Source organism: Xenopus laevis, chromosome 7S (genome assembly GCF_017654675.1).
Source record: "Xenopus laevis strain J_2021 chromosome 7S, Xenopus_laevis_v10.1, whole genome shotgun sequence".
NCBI lineage: Eukaryota > Metazoa > Chordata > Amphibia > Anura > Pipidae > Xenopus > Xenopus laevis.
In genome coordinates this window covers 52463196-52480664 of record NC_054384.1, presented here as the reverse complement: position 1 = coordinate 52480664, position 17469 = coordinate 52463196, and the positions used below count along the sequence as shown (strand labels likewise).

The 17469-nt window shown below is 36.9% G+C and overlaps 1 protein-coding gene across 3 annotated transcripts in view; it reads left to right on the top strand.

Annotated features, from left to right (window-relative positions):
- casz1.S (castor zinc finger 1 S homeolog) overlaps positions 1–17469 on the top strand; it is a 309346-nt gene that overhangs the window by 147466 nt on the left and 144411 nt on the right. Inside the window, exon 4 of one of the 3 annotated variants that reach the window (XM_041571250.1) lies at positions 13528–13605. The exons of the other annotated variants lie outside the window; for them this stretch is intronic. The gene's annotated coding sequence lies outside the window, so the exon portion shown is untranslated. The remainder of the gene's footprint in view (positions 1–13527; positions 13606–17469) is intronic. 3 annotated transcript variants of the gene reach the window in all.

The window sequence follows — 17469 nt, the reverse complement described above, 5'->3', positions numbered from 1 at the left end:
TTCCCCCAAAAGTCAGTAGATAACCTGCCTAACTGCTAGATGATCCAGAGGAAGGCAAAAAAAAAAAAAGAAAAAAACATTTGAAGCCTCTCCAATTTGCCTCAGAGGGGGAAAAGTCTTTCTTATAAAGCCTTTCTTATATTTCCTAATGTATATCTACATTATTATAATGCACCACAATGGTTGCATATTATGGCTGGAAACTAAGAAATTCAGCATATACATACCCAGCCTGTGGCCTTTCTGCAGTTACTGAGCAGCAGTAACAAATAACCATAGAATTACTTCCACAATGAGTAACATTTGAGGACTCTTTTTTTCTCCCTCCTTCTAGATAGTAAGCTCTCTGGAACAGAGATTATCATATAAATGTAGCAGCATCAGAGCTGACAAGTAAGGTTGGCTGGGCCCCCATCTGACAGATTTCTGAATTTACCTAAATTAGGGGTCTCAATCTGTATGCCTTTTCAACTCCCCTTGATAGCCCTCAGATATTGTCTGGTGCTGGAAACAGTAGTTCAGCAACAGCTGGAGAAGTACAAGTACAACATCCCACATTATACTGCACATGTCTAATAGGTATTACACAGTATAATTTGCCCTTTGTAAGTTTTACTCCGGAAGGCCTTTTCTGTCCTATCCTAGAAGCAGCCCTGATCATTTTTATAATCATGTGCTTATGCTGTGGGGTTCTGTAAGATGCTGGTATTAGAGAATTACAACTTACAAACAATTTATGATGATTTTTGGATTTATGTGAACATAATTGGATGTGTGCTATATATATTCGTAATATACAATATTAACATATTTATAAACCCTGATAGAACAAATTATATTCATCCTTTGTAGCTGTTATAGGGTTACTGCTCCAGCAAACTAATTTATGTTTGCCTTTCTACAAAACTATTTACTCGGTGTCCTTTTTCCACCCTGTACCCTCCCTCCACCTCCCGCTCTTGTCTTTCACTGTCCTGCCGTTAAGTTTTTTTGGAATCCTGAACTTCAGCAGCCGTTGGCATGCAGGCTGCATTATCACACACACTGGAAATAACCCATAAAGCTGGCAGCCCCATATTAGGGAAAGAATCCCTGTCACAAAACAAGTGAACACAAAATTTATTGACAAGGCAATGTGACTGGAGGCAGAATAGAGCCCACTTTAACCCTCCCTTACCAATGCTTCCCTTTCTCTCGTTCTCTCTCTAACATACACACTACCAACTACACTAACAGATGATAGCGTAAAGCCACTTCCACTGCTTAATTTTATATTTAGATTGTCTGTTCTGTCTTGTTACAGACCATTGCTATATATCTTATTCTTGCCCTTTCCACCTTACTTCAGTTTCCTCTTCTTCGGGGCGACTAATCTCCCAAACTGCCTCCCCTGCCTGATGATGGCACTCTGCGCACTTCGTTTTCCGAAGTCGTCCAAAGTTTCCTCTTGAGGCAACATCGGAAAAAAATCACTGCGAGTGCCATACCACCAACGATTTACATTTTAGACGGTGAGGACGCAGTTCGGGGAGATTAGTCACCCCGAAGAAGAGGAGATTTGTCGCCAGGCGACTAATCATCCTGAATCTGCCTGTGTGTCCTGACCCTTATGTGTAATCTTTTTCATTAGCCTTTTACTTAAAGTTAAGATCAAATGCACTGTACCATATTTTCTTGAAATTCAAGAATTATACACATTCAGTATATTCCTCAATAAAATCAGTGTTGGGTATTAGCATTTGATCCAGAATGCAATAAGGGCAGTGTCAAACCACACAAATCACCAGTAGATTTATATATTATCCCACAATTTGACCTTGTCACTTAAGGATATCTGTGAGGCCACTGACAGAATTATGTTAGGGGCACATTTACTAAGGGTCGAATATCGAGGGTTAATTAACCCTCGATATTCGACCATCGAAGTAAAATCCTTCGACTTCGAATTAAATTCTTTGAATCGAACGATTCGAAGGATTTTAATCCATCGATCAAACGATTTTCCTTCGATCAGAAATTGCTAGGAAAGCTTATGGTGAAGGTCCCCATAGGCTAACATTGGTGCTCGGTAGGTTTTAGGTGGCGAAGCAGGTAGTTGAAGTTTTTTTTAAAGAGACAGTACTTCGACTATCGAATGTTCGAATAGTCGAACGATTTTTAGTTTGAATTGTTCGATTCGAAGTCAAAGTCGTAGTCGAAGGTCGAAGTAGCCAATTCGATGGTAGAAGTAGAGAAAAAGAAACTTCGAAATTGAAAGTATTTTTCATTCTAATCCTTCACTCGAGCTAAGTAAATGTGCCCCTTAGTGTGAGTATAAAGAAAGATTCCTGTATGTGGAGGACACATTTTTATTTTGTGTATGCCAGTATAATATTTGCGATTTTTCAAAAGGAAAAAGAAGCAATGTCTCGTAACCTCTGGGCAGCAACAATAATTTTAGTGGTAGAGAAAAAGTATTGTCTTTATTGTATTTTCTTAAAATTAAAAAAAATTGAAAGAAATGTACATTTTATATGTGGCATCTACCTGGATCCATGGGAAACCCAGTGAACAAGGTCCAAGTTCATTCTTATTGTTTCTGTCCACTTTTTAAGTGAGTATGTAATGTGTGTTCAATATCTAAATATGGATCTGTCTGTAAGAATGTGTTCTTGCTCTAATGTGTACATTCTTGTACTGGGCACTTGCCAGACTAAAAGAGGATGGGGGGTACAGTTGCTTAAGAAAATGTCATACCTCATTTGCTGTTAGCAGGTGCAAAAAAATGCTGTATATAAAGTGATTGCACCAAGTTTTTATACACTAGCATGCAGCTGTACAGTTACTGTGATTTCATTTATTTCGCTGTGCATCATTGCATTCTTTATTTATTACCTATAGTGATGGGCGAATTTCTCCTGCAAAATTCCCTGAAAAATTGGGAAATCGGAAAATTTCACGAAATATATCATGAAATTCTGACATTTTCACGAAAAAATCTTGAAATAAGGACATTTTCACAAAAAATGTGGAAATCGCAAATTGACGCCGGCGTCTAAGCTGACGCTAGCATTAAAGTCAACGGGTGTCTGAATATTGTTGACGTGCGCCGATTTTGACGTGAGTGGCTTGTCGCGCCAGGCGAACTTATTCACCTATAACTAATTACCTACACAATTTTGTGCTTAAAGGGGGTTGTAAGAGAATGCCCTTTCTCTGCCCAAGGGACAGGCATGATGACATGGATGCTTTTTCCACACTGTTAAAAAAGCTTTATGTCCCATGTTGCATTTGCACTGGAAAAACGCTGCAGTATGTGAAAAATCATTGTTAATTTTCAATATTTTTTAGTAATTGTGGACCCACTGAATATCTTTCATTTTTTTATAATCACGTTTGTAGGAAATCGTGAGTCTTTGCTATTTCAGGGTGGATCTGACTTTTCAAACATACAAAACCCCTATTGTATACATGTCTGCTTGGTATAATTGTTTTTCATATAATGATTTTAAATGTATCAAATTATTTTTAATGCTGTTGAAAGAATGACCATAATCATAAGCTGAATATTACAGACCACCCTCGAAGTGACAGTGTCTCTTGTTAATTACCTATACATGGTATATATTTCATTTATGTTTCTCAAGTTAAAGTCAAAATAATAACTAGCTTATTAGGATAATGGAAAATTGATGCATTCAATGGCTACAAAAGACTAAAGAGAAACATAATCATATTTGTGCAATCTTTGTGATCCAAATGGCCTGTGAAAAAGCATTCATAAATTATTAATTCAGGCATAATAACACTGCTGCGCATGCTATTTTCTCAATAACCAATACAGCTGGTACAGTTTTGCACTACCATGGCTGAAGACGAATCAGTGCGCATTAATTGATTAATATAGAGACAACAAAGTTGCTTTTGCTACAACAATCTGGTTCCAGGCCAGACAGCTAAACTTCCTTCCCAAAGTGCTTGGGAAAACAAACAACATATGTTGCACATGACTGATTCTTACTACACATTGCGCTTCTGACAAATAAGAGTAAGGAATCATCATATAAATTTTTTTACTCTTTTTTTAAAAAAATTATATACAGTCTTACAGAATGACATAATCAATGAGATTACATATTCATATGTAATATATACAGTTATGGCATCTGTTATTCAGAAAGCTCCAAATGGAAAGTCCATCTCCCATAGACTGCATTTTATCCAAATAATTGAAATTTTTAAAAATGATTTCCTTTTTCTCTGTAGTAAACAATTCGTTTTACTTGTACTTGATACAAACTAAGATAAAATTAATCCTTATTGGTAGTAAAACCAGACTATTAGGTTTACTTAATGTTTTAATTACTTTCTAGTAGTATTAAGGTATGAAGATCCATTATCTGGAAAACCAGGTCCCAAGCATTCTGGATAACAGGTCCCATACATGTACTTGATCCCAAGTAAGACATAATTAATCCTTATTGAATGCAAAACAATTATATTGTGTTTATTTGATGTTTAAATTATTTTTTAGCAGACTTAAGGTATAAAGATCCAAATTATGGAAAGACCCTTTATCCTTTATCATCATATGAAACCTTCAAAATCCCAAAAGCCTTCATAATATAATGGCAAGGAAAAAAATAAGATGTAATAGTCTGTAGATAACATAGTAAACATAGTATAATGCAGATGTCAACATGGATTTAATGTAAAAATGTTCCTTAGTGCAAGCTGCCATGCCAAACTAATAACTTACCAATTGTATTAATCTGTTAGTTGGAGTGTGCAATCAATATCAGCAATAAAGACAATTTCATAATATATAATCATAGGAACATAACAACTTGCAAAAACTCTAAATATCAATGAAACCAACCCTTTTACTATTCATATCACTCCACTCTAGCTAATCGACAATACTGTACCTTGAACTGTATTGCCTTTGCAGCCATAGTGTGACCTGAGGGACTCTTTGACAAGAGACTGTAACTAAGAGAGATCTAGCTGCTTTGTGACCAAGTTGACCTTGCAGATGGCTTGATCTCTTCAGTTGGGCAAAGATCCATTTGATTGACTAGGTGTCCAAAGAAGTGGATTCCCATGTATATGGCCAGCTAGTTCTAAGAACATCCTATAACCTCTCAAGCAAGAAAAATACAGATTTTCAGTGTATGTTTATATTCCTTTAATATTTTATATATGCTAAATATAAATTAATATGTTGTGAACATATTAGCACTGCATAAGTACAATAGTTAGGTACTTCTATGTGATATTTTCTCAAGTCAGCAATTTTACATTACTTCTTTATATCATGGTGGTGAAACTTGAGCGAACAACAGAAAAAAGCTCATATGGCAACAGGGGCACTAAGTAGTGTAATAACATGGCCCTTTTATAGTTATTTGCTTTGATGTGTGACTTTTATGTAATGAGTACTTTTATTATTGCCTGTCCTAGAGTTGTCATTAATTACTAGTCGACCATGGTCTCACAATCTAGTTTAGCACCATACATATGAAGCACAGGTGAGAGTATTCAGGCTGACCAACTTGAGCTTCCCCCTGTTTTGTGCGATAGGCACTTAAAGGGGTGGTTCAAGCAACTAGTTGCTTTCAGATAGATCACCAGAAATAAAGACTTTCCAATGACTTTCTATTTTCTATGTGTGACAGTTTTTCTAATATTGAAGTGTAAAGTGTAATTTTTCACCTTCTGAAGCAGCCCTGGGAGGGGGGGTTGCCAATCCTGTAAACTGTTCTAAATGGATACATTTAGTTGATACATTTTTTATCTTTGTACTTGCAGAGCAGACTCTCTAGGTTTCATAGCAGGCAGCTGTTTATACAATTGATACAATAGTTGCTAATACTCCAGAGATGCTGCTAATAAAAGTATCAACTGAAATGTTGTTTAGAGTCTGCACTGGAATTACTGAGCTGTCAGACTGAAACACCAGAGACACGAATATTCAACTTTAAACTTAGATTTGGAAAAACAGTAAAAATAATGTAAAGTAATTGAAAAAAGTAATTATTTCTGGGGAACAATCTAAAAACAACTGAATTGAAAAAAGTGTTTGGAACTTGAATAACCCCTTTAATACTATCTCTACACCTTTTTTATTTATTTGGTTTTATATTCTTAACATTGTTTCAGGCCTGGATTTGTGGAAAGGCCACAAAGTCCGGGCCTAGGATGGCAGGATTTTAGGGGATGGCATGCTGCCCAACCACATCCAAATTGTTTGGGAAGAACTGGATATGGGCAGAAGATACTATAGTTTTTTTTTTAAATTTCCCATGCGCCAATCCCCAGTGCTCCTGAGGGGAGGGGACCAAGGCAAAAAATGGCAGCGGGCCTAGGGGTACCTGCTATGTAAATCAGGCTGTCATGGTCGGCACCCAACACCACAACAAATGCCAAGCACCCTGGTCTCGCCTCGTGCTTCACCTGTAGTGTGACTGCCGTTGGCCTCGGGAGGAGCCCTCAGCTACTTGGATGCCACCAGGACTTAAACGAGAGGTGCAAGGCTAGAGGTTCTGGATAAGCAGAGGGGCACGACTGTTAGCAAAGTCATGGTACAAGGTGTTAAACGGAATCGTAGTCGGAACTGGCCGGGTCGAGGCAGGCAGAAAGTGAGCGTAAACAAATCAGGCCGGGTCTGGGCAGGCAGCGTTCAAAGCGAGGTCAGGCAGGCAAGGGTCAAAACCGGGAGATCAATCAGAGGGATAAGACAGAAGAGGTAGTCGAAATTCAGGCAATGTATCAGGATACAGAGGTCAGAATCATCAGGAACAGACAGGTATCAAGCTTAGGTCAGAATCAGAATAGCAAAAAGCTAAAGGCACCAGGAACAAACCTATAACAGGCAATGAGAATCTGCATCATGGCCCTTTCAATATTTTCAAATTTCGTGCCATTGCACGCTGACGTCATCACGCCAGCGCGCAGGCACCAATTTACACAGCAGAGGCGCGCCGCGCATGCCCATTACAAACTGGCGCAGAAGGAACCGGACACAGCAGGCGTCCCTGCCGTCCCCCCACTAGACCACCAGGGTAAGCCATTACACAGGCCCTGCATTGTTTATTCATATCTTTATCTTTTTAAAATGTTTCCTTTTGTGTATATCTTATGTAGATATACACAAAAGAAATTGTAGTTGGCTCAGTTCCTTTTACATGTATTCTGAAAAGCAAGATTGGCAGTGGTCAACATACATCTTCAGAGATTATGTGCAGCACAGTCACTCACACTTCTGCCTTGCAGCTCTAGGTTGGATTTTTGCTTGGGCACTGTCTGCAAGGATATTGTATGTTTTCCCCCTGTCTGCTTGGGTTTTCTCCCACACTCCAAAAGCATACAGGCAAGTTAATTGGCTCCTGGTAAAATTGCCTGGGTGTGAAAAAAGTGATTGGGACTTTATTGTAAATTACACTGGGACATGAGAATGATGTGAATCTCTGTAAAACACTGAAAACATGTAGGCACTATACAAATAACAGATAATGAAAAAATATTAAACCCTTAATTATTAATGGCTGATTGAATGCAAGGAAATTCAGGTTAATATAGAATTAAACAAGTATAGCAAATAAAGTTATGACCTGCTTCCTTGGGACCTTTTATTTCCCCAAAGTCTGATTTCAATGTTTAGTTTTGGAATGGATTAGCAAGTAAGGGAGTTTGTATAGCATAGACATATTAAAACATGCATGTCTAAGAACTGTCCTATTCAAAAGTTATTGCATTCTGCTAGTTATTCACAAACATTTGGCATTTGGGACCATGGTGTTATTGGACTCTTTGGGTTATATTTACTTCTGTAGGAAGAACAGTGTTTGTAAGTACAGAGCACTGTATTTAATCAAAATATTTATTAGATATCAATAAAAAAGCAAACAAGCATGGCCCAATGCGTTTAAGCCTCAGATGAGATCTTCACAAGTGTGGCTAAAACATATCAGGCTATTGATGTCTTATAAACCTTTTGAATAAAGGGAGTATTTATACATTTTATTTATTGACATGGGTGCTGGAAGGCTGTACTTTTCTAAATACTCATAATTTCATATGTAACCATACCATTTAACAGTCAAAGTAATGTTAACCCCATACCTATATTTCTAATTTCTATTACTATGTGACATGCATTTTCTTTTCCAATGAAGCACAAAACAAAAACTGTGGTACCGTGTTAGCCAGTAGCAAAAATAACAAAATAAAAAAACAAACAAATACAAAAAGTATTGTAGAAATGATACCTATATTGGCTAACAATAAAAATACGTTGCAAGCTTTCGGAGCACAAAGGCCCATTCGTCTGGCAACATACAAATGAAATCTAGAGAGGCACAGCATATATACTATTAGATCAGTGAAAGGTATTCATGGGCAATAAATAAGGAAGTTACAGATAGCTAGAGATCAATTGTAGAGAAAATACAATGAATAAGGATGGGGTGCAAATAGTCCAGGAGTCTAGATTCAGTCAGGTCACATAGGGGCCCATTGACTTTAGTTTGAGTGAAGGAATAGAATAAAAAATACTTCGATTATCGAATGATTTTTTTGGCTACTTCGACCATCGAATTGACTACTTCGACCTTCGACTACGACTTTGACTTTGAATCGACAATTCAAACTAAAAATCGTTCGACTATTCGACCATTCGATAGTCGAAGTACTGTCTCTTTAAAAAATACTTCGACCCCCTACTTCGGCAAGTAAAACCTACCGAGGCCAATGTTAGCCTATGAGGAAGGTCCCCATAGGCTTCCTAACAATTTTCTGATCAAAGGAAAATCCTTCGATCGATGGATTAAAATCCTTCGAATCGTTCGATCGAACAATTTTTCCTTCGATCATACGATCGTAGGAAATGCGCTAAATCCTTCGACTACGATATTCAAAGTCGAAGGATTTCAATTCGGCAGTCGAATATCGAGAGTTAATTAACCCTCGATATTCGACCATAACTAAATTTGCCCCATAGTGTGACATGAAACCTGACCCTAAATTAAGGCCCTGTCTTAATGTAGTAAGTAACTCCATACATTTGGATTCATACATGTTCCTTTCCCGTTCAGTTTTAAAGTTTCCTTTTAGAAGTAAGACCTGTATGTCCCGAAGACTGTGATTTTGACTGCTAAAGTGTTACCCCACTGGTGTATCACATGATTTGGTGTTGATTTGATGTCTGTGATGGCTCATCCTTGTGTGCAATTTTTGTCCTGTTTCACCAATATATATGGCTCCTGTAGAGCACCTAGTACATGTAATCATGTATACTACATTGGATGAAGGAATAGTAGTCCAGAATGGTGTAGACTTTTTGTGTGTTTGGTATAGCAACTTGATCTTTGCACAGGATGTATTTACAGGTTTCACATCTGTTGCAGTTGCAGGGAAATGTACCTGCTTTAGTTGTTTTAGGAATATTTATTTAAGTCGGGTATCTGTATGGAGCATAGGTTGCAGGTCTCTGGCTATTATACTAATAATGTGGGTTGTAGGTAACTACATTAGGTACCCTGGTGTTTTCTGTCTGTTTTCTCCTGTTCATCTTCCAGTCTTTCATTCAAATCATTGCCTGGTTGTAAATATGAACCTAGCAACCAGATATCTCCTGAAATTCCAAGGCCCAAAGCAAAAATAGCAGTTAAAATCGGTACTGCTGAACATTCTTCTTTTTTGCGGATTCACTGCACTAGCTCTGTGCTGCTGTCAGTTTCCTGAGTTTAGGGAGCAAATCACAATATACAGTGTATATAGAATATAAAGGTTGCAATACAAGGTTGATTGGTAATTAATTCAGATTTTTATTACATAGCAACTTAGAATCCTGAGCATTAAGAATCAGAATTTAATAATCTGTGACAGGCAAACCTTATTTTCTGCTTGATGATTTCATACCTCCCAACAGTTTGAAAATAGAAAGAGGGACAAAAAGTTTTGCCACGCGCAGATAACACACCATCACCCCCTAGTTACCATGTCTATTTTACAGAATTCTACAAAAATTTGCAGGTTATGGAAAGTTTGAACACATTTCTGGGGGTTTTAGGGTCAGGTTTTATGTGTTATTACAGTTTTGCTAATGAAGGTGAATTGCCCTTTAAGATGCAAGTCACCGTTTCCCTAAGAGACCTGTTTATCTTAAATAGTTACAACTGTTTCTTTGCTTATCTTAAATTGATACAAAAGTATCTAACTGCACCTGCCACTATTGTGGGCTCTTTGCCAAAAGCCAATTAAGTTTTAGAAATGTTGTATCTTTTTTTGGCTGTTCAGTGCAGGAGATTAAAAAGAAAGTCGGGACATTTCAGTAACAATCCGGGACTGTGAGTTAAGATGTCAAAATCGGGACTGTCCTGTGAAAAATGGAATAATTGGGAGGTATGTGATTTGCTATGACCTCTAATCTTCTAAATTTCTAAACATCTGGGCCTAGGGCTCACCCTGTATGTGAGTGTCACTGATACTAACAAAAACAAAGAAGCTACTGTGCACAACGCCTGGACATTACTGTTATAAAGATGCTGAGACTCTAGGCTGATGCATTATTTTCAGTATATAAAATGACCATTCTAGCTGTATTCAAGTATACAAAAGCCATGATAAGTATCTGTATTTCTCACCAAAGGGCAAATTATTACATATGGTTAATCCAGTGTAGTATAGCAGAGACCAGCATTAACCATGATGAGTATCTGTGTATCTCACCAAAGGGCAAATTATTACATATGGTTAATCCAGTGTAGTATAGCAGAGACCAGCCTTAACCACTTTATCAAAAATACTATTTGGGATTTGAATGATTTACTGCCACAAACACAATAACATGTTTTATTGTTGTATATAATCCCGGATAATCTTGTTAGACTGGTTGGCAGACATGCAGTAATATGACTAAGTAACCTTCAAACCAGATTGCTTTGCAGAGATGTGGCAAAGCATAGGTCATGTATTTCCAGGTCAGTCCACAAAGATCAATGGAATGGAAGTAACATCAATTTACTGCATTCATTGTCCTCCATTATGATTCTCACTGTGCATAATTTTTCCTGAAATGCTGAGATACTAGAGCCTCTGAACAAATCAAACTGAGGGTCACTAGATTGGAAGGTAGTTCCAAGGATATACAAGGCAGATGAATAGTGAGATTATTCAGATGCGTGGAACAACGAGAGCGCTATACAAGTAAGGGACCTGTTATCCAGAGTGCTCGGGACCTGGGTGTTTCCAGATAACTATCTCTACTACAAAAACTTGTAAACAGTTAATAAACCCAATTGGTTGGTTCTGCTGCTTATATCTTAGTTTGAATCAAGTACAAGGCACTTTACTGTTCAGAGACGTAACTAGAGGGGGCGGGCCCTGGCGCGGGACATGCAGCCGGGCCCCGCCCCCCTCTGTACGGCCGGAAAATCTGCAGAATAGAGTGGCACGCGAGCTGCCGGGGGGGCCCTGAGGGGGTGCAGGCCCTGGCTCAATCGCACCCCCTGCTCCCCCGGTACGCCACTGTTACTGTTTTATTATTAGATAGAAAAAGAAATCATTTTAAAAATTTTAATTATTTGGATAAAAGTGTGTATATGGGAAATTTACTGAGCTTTCTGGATAATGGGTTTCCAGATAACGGATGCCATACCTGCAATTATTGTCATCTTCAATGCAGATTGTAGATACAAGAGCTCTGTAACTTTTCAAAGGCAACTTTTCGGGCTCAATATATAGTAGGGATGCAAGCAATTCACTATTTTGGGATTCAGCTGAACCGCCAAATTCTCTAAAAAGATTTGTCCGAATACTGAATCTGAATCCTAATTTGCATATGTAAATCAGGAGCGGGAAGGGAAAAAAGAATTTTACTCATTGCGCATTGTTAAATGTTTTTGTACTCCCTTGTTTTGTGACAAAAAGTCACGTGATTTTAAGAAATCTGATTTGGTTTGGCCAGGAACTAGGATACAGCTAAAACTGAATCCTGCTGAAAAGGCAGAATCCTGGTCAAATTCAAACTGAATCCTGGATTCGGGCATTCCTAATATATTGTAACATATCAGCAAGGGATCCTCAAACAGCAGGAAAAATTGATCCACATTTGTTGCTATTAAACAAGAAGGTTTAACTCATCACATTTAAACAGTTACTGAGCCTAGGTTTGTATAAGATATTTCTTTAAACAATGTTTTATATATATATATATATATATATATATATATATATATATATATATATATATATATAGCAGATTCACTAAGGGTCGAATTTCGAAGTTAAAAATACTTCGAAATTCGACCCTCGAATTGAAATCCTTCGACTTCGAATATCGAAGTCGAAGGATTTAGCGCTAAACGTTCGTTCGATCGATCGAAGGATTTTTATCCAACGATCGAAGGAAAATCCTTTGATCAAAAAAAGGTTAGCAAACCTATGGGGACCTTCCCCATAGGCTAACATTGACTTCGGTAGGTTTTATCTGCCGAAGTAGGGGGTCGAAGTTTTTTTTAAAGGGAAAGTACTTCGACTATCGAATGGTCGAATAGTCGAACGATTTTTCGTTCGATTTCGTTCGTATTCGAACGAATTTAACCAATTCGATGGTCGAAGTACCCAAAAAATACTTCGAAATTCGAATTTTTTTCATTCGAATCCTTCACTCGAGCTTAGTGAATGGGCCCCATATAGTGAGAGAGAGAGAGATAATGTGTGTTCATAGATATAAATATAAGGAATAAGGCAGTCAAGTAATTTTGGTATAGCCTGACAGGGGAGCACAATGATTGTCTTATTTTATGAATTTCTCTGTGTCTAAGTGGTAAATGTTGACCAATTTTATTTAGTGCATTTTTTAAAGCTGTGCTCTTTGTAAATCAAAATAATTAAAAATAATAAATTTGGGGAGTAAATAAATTCCATGGCACCATGAGCAATAAAATGAAGCCTAAAAGGGATGGATTTTAGCTCCTCAAATGGTATATTAAGCATAAGACAAGCTGCTTTGGACACTAGCCTTGGGGTTTAGGAAAGTTGCCCATATGATTGTTAACTTCCCTGAAGCAGTGTCCTCTGGTTGCCAGCTGGGGCTCCAGCTGTGTAGGGCTCCTAAGAGTAGTACCATGCCAGTGCCAGCTGTAATTTCAGCTGTGTTTGCCTGTGTTTGCGTCAGCTGGGACCCCAACAGCCAGCCATGCTTGCCTAACTACTAGTAGCAGGCCTTGTCTACAAATCTCTAAACACCTAACAAATATGTTTGTTCTGTTGTCTGAGAAAAATCAATGGTCTCTCTTAAACAGTGAATGATATGATATTAAGGTATGTATGGATATGAAAAACATTTTTTATCATATTATAAAACAGAATGTTACTATACAGTTATCATTGAGTTTTCTGCTTATTAGCAAATTAACAAAGCGTACAATCTGTTGTAAGCAAAACTTTTACTACCCAATGCAGATCAGACCCAATGCATAATTAAGAGAAGAGATACACAGTTAGTTATCACATAATTTACATACATTATATTTTCTTCCATAGGTTACATAGCAATGTTCAATTTCTGTTAAACAATCTGAGCTTTTGAAAGCAGTTGCTGTCTCAGCTTATCTGGAAGAGGTAAGCATTCTTACTTCTATACATGAACCATGGTTCATTATTAATAAAAATATTGTCATTGTTTTCATGACAGCTGAGCTGTGGAGGGCACTGTTCCATTGGACTGTACTTTAGCCTCTGCAAATTAAGCAATATGACAGCTTAAAAAATGAACTTTGTACAAAATACCCAATGGCTGTATGTTATATGAGCATTTTTAGATGTGATAGTAAACCCTGTTTACAGATGGATTTTTTCACTAAATGTAGATAATTTAATTTATTTATGCTGCTGACAGATTATGCTATTAAGGACTCACCAACCTCAGTTAATTTTGTTCTGAATCAGAACCTGTGTCTCTTAGAAAGCTGATCATTGATCTTGCTGTTACTCTTACCATGACTCATGTTTTGTTAATAATATATCAGGAATCACATTCATAAAGTATGAATGAGCTGTTTTTTTATTTATAAGAAGGGAGTGTGTGTATATATATATATATATATATATATATATATATATATATATATATATATATATATATATATATATATATATATATAACCACTGGTGGCTAATAAAAGGGCAGCCAAGTTTGGGAGTTTTACTTTAGAAAGCAGCTAGTAAGTTGCAGGTAAAACTTAGTCCCTTTGTAAAATGTATAAGGAAGCAATAGAATTCTTAATGAATCCGATGCAATTTGATGACTGGCCAGATATGGGATGACTTTGTAAGGGACAACCATTAAACAGGATTTTCAAACTATGCCAATGCATCTAAAGCAACTGGACTTTCTGGGGGAGTCCTGAATGCCAAAACCCCGAAAAAATTTAGTTTTTTTACTATGAAATCCTAATTTTTGTGGAAAAAAAACCCTCAAATTTTCAAGATTTAATATACTCCTAGGCTGCAAAAAGTCAGAATCTAAGGTCCTGTAGAAGTCAATGGCAGAGGTCTTATTTGCAATTTGAAGATATTATGGTCTGCACTGGTTTTTGTAAAATAATCCGAACATTTCTGTCTTTTCCGACAATTTTACGTAAAATTCTGTTTTTTCAGTCAGGAACGGTTTCGGTTTTCGTGTGATCTGAAAAAAATTTTTTTTTTTGTCGATCTGATAATTTTGTTTGGTCTGAATTTTTTTATTTAAAAAATCTGAAAAATTCGGATTTTGATAAATAACCCCCTCTAAGTATACAATTTCAATGTAAAATTAACTCCTCAATGTGAATCCTGATACCATTGTGGCTGTATCACAAATTCATACTTATACCTCTACGAGTTCCAGCTAATACCTATCTAAGTCCAATGGAATCAGTGATTGGATGCTGATGGCTCATTACTCTTAAGGGTTTAAAATGTCAGAGAATTCCCTAAAACAATGAGTGAAAAAACCTTTACAGATTTAAATTCATCTTAAGTTTTTATGTCACTTTCCCCAGTTTCAAAAGTGTTTTGACATCTACTTTGGCACTTAATAGCTGTAAAATGGGGTTATCCAGCTCAGAAATGAAGAAATTATGTTATTTGCTTTAAAACAATGAAACACATATATTTGGCACGGTGAGCCATTAATAGTTTATTCCCTGGTGATAATCTGGTGAAGGTTTTTGAAATGCCATTGAAGTAATGGTATGCCAATGACCTTACTTCTTCAATGATATTTTCATAAATACTTTGAGAAGTACTCTTCCCCCGAATAATAACATTGATGGAAACCATCAATATTCAGCAAAGTATTAATGATTACTGCTTCACCACTCACCAGGTTCTAAAATTCCTCTGAGCAAAGCAAAAAGCACATTTTCAAACAGATACAGCTTTAGAGTAAATTAAAAGGGTTGTCCACCTTTACATTAACATTTAGGGGCCGATTCATCAAGGGTCGAATATCGAGGGTTAATTAACCCTCGATATTCGACTAGGAACTAAAATCCTTCGACTTCAAATATCGAAGTCGAAGGATTTAGCGCAAATCCTACGATTGAACGATCGAAGGATTATTCCTTCGATCGAACGATTAAATCCTTCGAATCGAACGATTCGAAGGATTTTAATCCAACGATCGAAGGAATATCCTTCGATCAAAAAAACATAGGCAAGCCTATGGGGACCTTCCCCATAGGCTAACATTGACTTCGGTAGCTTTTAGCTGCCGAAGTAGGGGGTTGAATTTTTTTTAAAGAGACAGTACTTCGATTATCGAATGGTCGAATAGTCGAACGATTTTTAGTTCGAATCGTTCGATTCGTAGTCGAAGTCGTAGTCGAAGGTCGAAGTAGCCCATTCGATGGTCGAAGTAGCCCAAAAAACACTTCGAAATTCGAAGTTTTTTCAATTCGAATCCTTCACTCGAGGTTCATGAATCGGCCCCTTGGTATGATACAGAGAGTGATATTTAGCAACAATTTGCAATTGGTTTTCATTTTTAAATTATTTAGCTTTTATGAGTAAGTTGTCCAGTTTATGAGCTCTTCAATCTGGTTGCTAGGGTCCAAAATGCATTGCTTTGAAAAAGAGACTGAAAAATAAATAGGAAAGGGCCTGAATAGAAAGATGAGTTATAAAAAGTGCCAATAACAATATATTTGTAGATTTACAGAGCATTTAATTCTTAGATGGGGTCAGTGACCCCCATTTGCAAGCTGAAAATGGTTAGAAAAAAAAGAAGGCGAAAAATTAAAAACTATATTTAAAACTATATTTAAAAAATGAAGACCAATTGAAAAGTTGCTTAGAAAAGGGCATTCTTTAATATACTAAAAGTTAGGTGAATCACCAATTTAAAACAAAATATGAAAGTATAATGGCTATATTTAAATACTTCTGGGGAATAACATAGACAAGACATATTTATGAAACTGACAAGAGAAATTTTATTTGTAGAATTACTTACAAAAATACATTTTGTACTTTTTGGAGACAAAAACATATGCTCAACAATTACTAATTAAGCCTAGGAAATGTGTGAGTTTAATGAATCCTTATGTTTTTACTCCTGTATCCACCATACAAATCTCTGCTGTGGTAAAGTTTACAGAACTAGCTTGTGTTACTTTAAATGTTGCTTATGACAGAGTGATAAGGAATTTGATGGCTTTATCAGAAATGCCAGTGCTTTATATAGCAGGGTGAGGCAGGCAGCACTCTGAATCTGCTGATAAATTGTAAAAAAAAAAGGATAAAAGGATAGAAAAACAGGTTCCAGTGCAGGAGATTAGGCAATGACTAACAGGTGACGTTTATTTTATGATTGATATCAGTGAAGAAATATTTTCCATTCTTAGCTTTTGTTTCTTGCTGTTTTCTTGCTGGATTGTTGTATTTTTAAGTGTTCAAGAGATAAATATCCTAAATAGCAGCAGAATTTATTGTGATGTAGGTAATGTTTAAAGAGGCAGTGTGTTCTGTAGAGCCACAGATACATCTTGAAGAACTCTAGGCAGACTTCAGCCCATCTTACCATATTTGGAATGGAAACAAGTTATCTTAACCTACTGGTTGTGGATATGCTTCAACACATTTACAAAAATGTCCTCCTGTAATTTGAACTTCTAAAACAAGATTGTAGCGCTGACTCAGTAGTCTATAACTGCACTTTTACATGTGAAAAGCAATGTTTGCTTGTTCAGCATCCTGAGTAGTTCAGAGATGGAACAAGTTTGCTGGGTCATCTTTAGGACCTTCAATATATTTTGGACCTTGAATAGGTATTGAAAAAGTTTGAAAACCAGTGGTCTAGATCAGGGCTGTCCAACTGGCGACCCCCCCCCCTTCTGTGCCCCCCCCCACATGCTGTGTCTGCTTACCATATGTAAGATTTAAAAGGTATCACTACAGAGACTAACTAGCCCCTGCATTGTTTAAGCCTCAAATTCAGACTGT